The sequence below is a fragment of the Galeopterus variegatus genome, unplaced genomic scaffold, assembly GCF_000696425.1.
Source record: "Galeopterus variegatus unplaced genomic scaffold, G_variegatus-3.0.2 Scaffold1094, whole genome shotgun sequence".
NCBI lineage: Eukaryota > Metazoa > Chordata > Mammalia > Dermoptera > Cynocephalidae > Galeopterus > Galeopterus variegatus.
In genome coordinates, this window is record NW_007727205.1 from 300759 (window position 1) to 308895 (window position 8137).

At 38.9% G+C, this 8137-nt stretch overlaps 1 long non-coding RNA gene across 2 annotated transcripts in view; it reads right to left on the reverse strand.

Moving 5' to 3' along the window:
- The window catches only part of LOC103592132, a 55023-nt gene that overhangs the window by 27304 nt on the left and 19582 nt on the right, over window positions 1-8137 (reverse strand). Inside the window, exon 3 of one of the 2 annotated variants that reach the window (XR_550645.1) lies at window positions 689-871. The exons of the other annotated variant lie outside the window; for it this stretch is intronic. This is a non-coding gene — a long non-coding RNA (uncharacterized LOC103592132). Of the gene's footprint in view, window positions 1-688; window positions 872-8137 lie in introns of those variants that run through there. 2 annotated transcript variants of the gene reach the window in all.

Sequence of the window (8137 nt, forward strand, 5' to 3'; positions counted from 1 at the left end):
CCTCGGTGTTGCTCCCGCGCCTCGCTCAGCCAGTGAGCGGGAACCGGTTTGTATGTGGGATCCGAACCCTCGGCGGGAGCGCCGCCGCGCTTCCCAAGCGGCGCACTATAGCAGTGCGCCACCGGGCCGGCCCGAATAACATATTTTTTTGAAGCTGCAAGTTCCTATAATTAATCTACTCTAATGAATCAATTTAATTAAATAATTCTACTGTTACACTGTTTTCATATTTTTTTCTAAAATGAAATAACTCAGAATGAGGGCTGCTCAGTTAGCTCAGTTTGTTAGAGTGTGGTGCTGATAACACCAAGGTCCAGGGTTTGATCCCTGTACTGGCCAGCCACAAACAAACAAACAAAAAAAGAATGAGTGAATTTCTATTAAAAACCAGCATTTGGCTAATTTTGTTAACATCAAAATCTAAGAATAGAGAAATTGGGGAGGGAGAGTGAGAGAGAAAGAATGAAAGACAGAAAGAGAAAAGGATGAAAGATGAAAAAAGAAGTGAGGGAGAAAAGGAGGGAAAGAGAAAGAATGGGGAAGAAACAACTGAGAAACAAAATCAATTATGTTCCTTTTAGCAGCACATAATAGTAGATACTGATGATTCTGATAATGAAGATATAACTTCCATATTACCAGAAAAAACTGTGAAAAAGAAGAGACTGAATCTAATAAAAATTTAAATGTTTTATATATGCACACAAAACAAAATATCTTGATGAGCAGGAGCAAAGTAAAACTTGGATTAAGTGGAATGATTCCCAGAAGAGGTCAGCAAAGTGCTGTATAGCGCAGCCCCTGCACAGTGCCTCTCTGGTGGCAGGAGCTGCACATTAAATCTTTCATGTCAGCATAATAATCACTGGATCTAGAAGTTTAAAGAGGGAAAAACAATTGTAAATGTTTGTTAGAAATATTTTTTAAGCATTTATCATTATTTTTATGAAATTGGAGAAATACTGCATGTCCTTACTCATGAGTGGGAGCTAAAAAAAAAAAAAATATATATATATATATATACACACACACATACATACACACATATAAAAATAAGAAAGAAAGAAAGAGAAAGAAAGAAACAAACACCAATCACAATAATATGTTGAACTTTGAAGGAAAGAACAGATCTGTGGTTACCAGAGGTGGGAAAGGGGAAGTGGAGGGAGGTTAGTGAGAAGTTGGTTAATGGACACAAGGAATGATTGTTTTGTAATTATGAATATACTAATTATCCCGATTTGACCATCACATATTGTACTCAGGCATTGATATTCAACCCCGTACCCCACAAATATGTATAAGCAATTATGTTTCAATAAAGAAAAAGAAAAAAAGACATTTATCATTATTTTTACTTATTTTTATTTCTTGGCGGCTGGCCAGTGCAGGGATCTGAATCTGTGACCAACTCAGCTAACCGGCCAGCCCCTTACCATTATTTTTTAAATCACAAGTATCGATAACTACCAACTCTGGAACCTATTTGCAGCACTGTAGGGTACCTGGGCATACAGGCTGGGAAACTCCACTTTTCATGAGGAAAGGCTTATATTTTTGCCCTTGGAAGCTTCTAATATGGAGGGACATACATTTAATTTTTTTGCCATTTCTGTTTGTGCTTAATGCTGTGATGAACACCCTTGCATATGTCCCCTTATATATCTGTGTATTTCCCTGGGATTTATTATACCCAGAGGCAGAATTGTTGAGTATATGCATATCGAATTTGACAAGGTACATTCGGATAGCTCTTCAAAATGGCTGCCCTATTCCACACTCCCATCAGCCACGGAGGAGGGTTCGTAGGTCCTCATATCCCCACCACCACTTGGTATTACCCTGCTTTCTAATTTTGTTGGACTGATAGGAAGTGATATCTCACTGTTATTTTAATTCCTCAGATTTCCAATGATCTTGAATATCTCATCATATGTTGTTGGCTTTTCAAATTTCCTCCTCTGCAAATTGCCTGTTCCATGCTTTGCCCAATTTTCTATTGGTGTTGCTCTTCTCTTCCTGTTGATTTACAGGAGGTCTATATTCTAGCTACTAAATCCCTTGTTGATTTAGACATTGCAAATATCCTTTCCCAATCTGCAGATTATCTCTTACCTTTGTCCATAGGGTCTTTCATTAAGCACAAATCCTTAATTTTGATATAATCAAATAAATCATCTCTTCATTGTAGTGGATTATAGTCTTGAATTTTTTTTCGTTAGATATATTGTTTTGAAGCTTTGTCCAAGCCTCTAGGTCACAAAGATATCACCCTACAATTTCTCCTATTAATATTACAGTTTTATCTTTGACCTTTAGGTCCTCAATCTATCTAGAATCCATTTTGTATGTGGTGTGAGGAAGGAATCTGATTTTATTTTTCTCCATGTCATAAACCAGTTTTCTCAACATCATCAACTAAACAACTGTCCTTTCTCCATTGATTTGTTATACATTAGGTTCCTTTATATACACAGGTCTGTATCTATACTGTTCTATTGGTCTACTTTTCTGTTTTTGTGCAATGACACATTGTTTATATTACTAAATTAAAAGAAACAAGAAAGAAATGATAAGGCAGAAATAAATGAAATAGAGAACAAAAGACAACAGTGAAAATTAACCAAACCAAATCTGGTTCTTTGAAAAGACTAATAAGAGAGACTGACCTCTGAAAAGAGAGATCAAAAAGAAAAAGAGAAAATTAAAAATCTGAGATACACAGTAAAAAGGGGGCAATAACTATGAACAAAATATATTTAAAAATGAACAATTATAAGTGATATGCCAATGAATTTGAAAACCTAGATGAAAAGGATACATTCTTAGAAAAATATAACATGCTAAAATTGGCACAAAAGAGAGGTCTTGAATAGTCCAATGAGTATTAAAAGAAACTTCTCCTCCCTCAAAACCCCAGTTGGTTTTGTAGGTGAGTTGTAGCAAATTTTCAAGGAGTAGTTAATTCTGATCTTATGCATAATTACAAGAGCAAAACCTATCCATTCTATTTTTTTAGCCTAGCGTAACCTAGATTGTAAAACCAGATAAGGAGAACCCAAGAAAAGAAAATCCTAGGGCCATTTCATTTATGAAACAATATCCCCCCCCCCCCCCAAATCAGAGGAATACTAATGTGATTCACTATATAAGTGGTCTAAAGGAGAAAATTTATAAGATTATCTCAATTTATGCAGAAAAAAAGCAGCGGATACATTCTTTTTATGTTGAGGTTAGCACATTATCTCGATTTTTAAAAACTACGTGTGTAGGTGGGTTACATTACTACTGCTTCCCATTTCAGGATAGTAAAGGGGACAATAGGTGTGATTAGTTAAGACTTACTGCTTTCAGGAGACATTGAGGCATACTGAAGACCAACAGAACACTGTCTAGTTCCCTTCGAGATGGTGGGGACTGAATACTGCTCTGTGAGCTGACCCATGGTTTGAGTGAAAAGCCCTGAGGCTATTGTGGCCCAGTTCCCTAAATAAATGAAGGGTGTCTTGTCTCCAGGACTTAGTATCCTCAGACACCATTAGTAAATCATCCAATAACCTACAAGGTCAGATTTCCTTGAAGGCAAAGTCATGGGAATTGAGATTCCTTCTGAGAGCCTGTCTGCCCAGGGTGGGAGAGTCAGTGTAACCTGGGAAGGGACAGTGCAAATTATCTGTGGCTGATGGTGAGTGATGGCAGAGTTTTGGGGAATTGGGGTATCCTGAGACAGAGAAATAGTGTTGGTCAAGTCAACCTCGAAGAAGCCTGATCTGGATTCATGGTGAGGATGATGGTGGGTTCAGAACTCTGGGACGAAAAGGGGTGACAAAATTCATTCATGTTGTACGGGTCCTGATCGTGGTGAGGGACCTGTCTGCTCTTAGAAATCATTTTTGCTCACTTTCTTAAAGAAGGACAGGGCTATTGTACACACTCTGGGTTGGCATTAAGACACCCAGTGTGAGGAGGACATTGATAACAGGCTCTTTCCCTCTTCTACCAGTTTTGAGTGGGCCCTGGGTCAAGGTGGCAACATGTGATACATAATTTTTATTTTGATGGGAATTACCCTAAGCAACTGCCCTCCCTTGTTAAGGTCAGCTGTCCACAAGTTAACTAGGACTTCTGCAAGGGCCCAACCCAGAAAGTCAACTATTGTGGGTCAGACCAGGGTGATAGAGATAACATGGGAATGTCCAATTATATTCCAACTGGCCTGAAGCACAATACTATGTCTAATTTGCAAGGAACATTTCTACTTGCTATGTTAGTAGACACACAAGTTTAGGCAGGAAGGCACATACTTCAGTGAGGCATCCCACGGTAATAGGAAGCCATTTCAAAAGGTAAGAGCTAATTGACTTGCTCTCAAATAAAATTGCAGCAAACACCAGATCTGATTAGAGAAACAGCATGGGGAGACAAAGCAGAACAGGTGACCTTGGTGTTGAGGGGAAAATGTCCATTTGGCCATCAGTGGAGACAGGGACACTAGGATTGGGGGACAAAAGGAGATGGAGTGTGGCCAGGAGTGATCTGGGCAGACCCAATGTAACCCACACTATTCTTTTCTAGCCAGAGGATGGCTGAGGTTTACTCAAGCACTCATTTTTCCAATAGTCAGGTTTTCGTTTTTGTTTTTAAGCTATAGAGGCAATTCCCAAGACATAGTCCAACATGGAACTGTACTTCTAAGGAATGAGGCCTTGCTCTTTTGCTCTTGTAGGGACACGATTTTCATCTCATGCTTTCCCCACTGTTTTTGAGTTTTATTGTGAAATGGGCTGATGAGCCAAGGGCTGCATTTGGAATCCCTTAGGAATGTTGGGCAGCAATCCAGATAAAACTTGAAAGCAATGACCACTCAGAGTGGCCTTCGAAATCTTTCACATCAGAAAACTTTCTGTAGCAACCATTTACTTGATGATAATAATCTTTTGGGTATTCATGTGGTTTGAGTTTGCACCTATTGGTTTTGGACCAATCAGATTTGATAGGGTCCAGTTTCTTTATCACATTCATTATTTATTTTTCCTTTGAATCTCAGAGGTACAGAAGGTAGAGAACCTGTACTCCACTGGTCATGTTACATTATTATCTTTGATAAGTAGAATGTGTTATCTTTTAACTTATTTATTCATTTTTTATTCCATTTCACCTGGATTCCCCATTTCTATTTCCAATAGCACCCCACCACCACCACCACAGGCTTATTCTAATGTGTTTATTGTGATTCTCTAATTCTGCATGTCTTGTCAGGTGTAAATGTTATTGGGTTTGAATTCTCTTTTAAGTGCATTCAACATACAGGAAAGTTTCTAAAACATACGTACAGTTTAAAAAAGTATAATAAAACACCCACATACCTACCTGCTAGCTTAAGAACTAGAACATTACAGTATTTGAAAAGCCTCTTGTGGATCCCTTCACATATCTCCTTCTGCCCAAGAGGAAACTGCTATGTTGACCTTTATGTTCTCATTCCCTTGCTTTTCTGAAAGTTTTACCTCTCATGTATGTATCTCTAAACAATATATTGTTTTTTTGTTTTTTAAACCCAAATGGCAAGCACACACCTAGCTAGTTACTGAAGGGGCAATTTGGTACAATTAGAGGAAAGTCCCAGGAAAAGATAAACTGAAGAGAGTCTCTAGGTCACGGTCTAGCTTCAGCTTCTCTGAGAGTTTATAAGAGCCACTTCTGGGGAAGTCAGAGGGTAAGGCCATGAGTGAGTCCGGGAAATAAACCCATGGCTCATCATGGTGGGGCCACTGGCAGGGCTGCTGTGCAGACCAGAAATTAGTTGTCTGGTAACTGTATGTTTTAAGGGGGAGTGGGCCACTTTGACTTTTCCGTTTCTAATCTCCTCGTGATCAGCCCCCATCCTCAGTCATAGATCACAGCAGATAACTTCTGTGGGGGTAAAATGCATGTCTATACCTGCTCCAGGCAGCTGCGGCACTGGCGGGAGGGGCATGCAGAAGCCACAGCAGCACGTGGTCCAGACTAGCCACGTACAGACTGTCTGAGCCAGGCTCACCTGGGCATTGTGGCCTCAGGTTAACAGGACAGGGTGGCTGTGTCCTCCTTATTGAAGAACAGATACTAAAGGATGAATGTCATGGGGAGTGGGTGACTAGGCCAAGGGAATATACACTTTTTATTTTTTCTTTCCTCGCTTTCTTTCTTGTTTTGTTTATTTCCTATTATCCACACTCCCATTCCTCCCCTAACCCCTGCCACACAGGTATCTTTTGAATGTGTTTAGCTTATATCTTTTCATTTGTGTGAGTTCTTCTAAGATGTGTATTTGGTGTGTATGTGCATATATTTGTAACTTATGTGAGTAGTGTTATGCTATATGGTTCATTCTTATTCATTCAGTGCTATGTGCTGAAGATCATCAGTGTTGCTCTGTGTATATTTAACTCACTGATCTAACTGGTAAGAGGCCCTCTATGGAGTGCATCCATCACTATTTCCCTGTGTACTCCCCTGGTGATGGACACCTGCCATGCCTACAACTTCCCACTGTTGCAAACCACACCATAATGAACGTTCTCCTACATGACCCTTTATGGATCTGAGACTTTCTTCATGGGGATACTGAATTTGACTGTGTACTGCCATATTCATCTCCGGAATGGCTGCCAAAGTCCCCACTACCAGTAGAAGTGCATGAGGGTCCCTATGTTCCCACATACCCACTACAGCACTTGGCATAATCCAGCTTTTTGAAATTTTGTCTATGAGATCTTTTTTTTTTTTTCTGGCCTACGAGATCTCAAGTGAAATCTCATTGTAGTTTTATTTTATACTTTTCTGATAACTAATGCATTTGAGCATCTTTTCTTAACACCTGTTAACTTTTTGAGTTTTCCATTTCAGGAAACTTCTTGTTCATATCTTTCGTAGATATGTTTGCAACTGGAGGCCCCTCCACTGTTTTTCCCCTACATGTGGGCTCCACTGACAGTCCTGATCCTTGAAGGCTGGACCCTAACCAGGGTTTCTACACTCTGCAGCAGACTCTGTAGTGCCTTTCCATATGAATTTTAGGATCAGCATTTCAATTTCTGCAAAAAAAAGCCTGCTGAGATCTTTATAGTCATGACATTGAATCTGCAAGTCAATTTGGGGAGAAATGACATCATAACAATACTAAGTTTTCCAACACACGAATGCTAAATTTTCCATTTATTTTGCTCTTCTTTCAGCAATACAGGTGTACATGTCTTTCACATCTTTTGTCAGATTTATTCCTAAATCACATTTTTAGCTGTTATTATAAACGGTATTTAAAATTTTTCTATGTCCAATTGTTTATTGCAGGTATATAGACAGGGAAGAGGATAGGTGGCGGAGGGAGGGGGGGAGAAATGAGGAATGACTACTAATGGCTATGCAGTCATGCAGTTTCTTTTTGGGGTGATAAACATGTTCTAAAATTGATTGTGGTGATGGTTGTACAACTCTGTATACCTGGTTTCGTATAGTAATTTTATACCCTGTAACTTCCTGGACTCACTTATCAGTTCTAGTAGGATGATTTTTTTTTTTTTGGTAGATTCCATTGGATTTCTACATAGACAATCATGTTGTCTGTAAATACAGTTTTACTTCTTCCTTTCCAATCTGGATGCCTTTTATTTCTTTTTCTTGCCTGACTGTACTGGCAAGAACCTCCAATATAATGTTGAATAGAAATAGTGAGAGTGGACATCCCTGTCTTGCTCCTAATCTTGGGGGGAAAACATTCAGTCTCTCACCACTAAACATGATGTTAGCTGTGGGTTTGTTTGTTTGTTTTTTTTTTTTGTAGATGCCCTACATGAGGTTGAAGAAATTCCCTTCTATTCCTAGTTTGCCAAAAGTTGTTTTGGTTTTTTTTTCCCCGAAATCAGGAATGAATGGTGGATTTTGTCTAATGCTTTCTTTGCATTTATTGCAATGATCATATGGGTAACCTTTTTTGGTTTGTTAATACAGTGAATTGCATTAATTTTCTTTCTTTTTTTTTTTTTTTTTTTTTTTTTTTTTTTTTTTTCCGGTTTTGCCTTAGCTCAAGACTTATCTGAACTTCCCCCACAACCTCTAGCACTTTAATACAATATGTGGATAACCTCCTCCTTTGTAG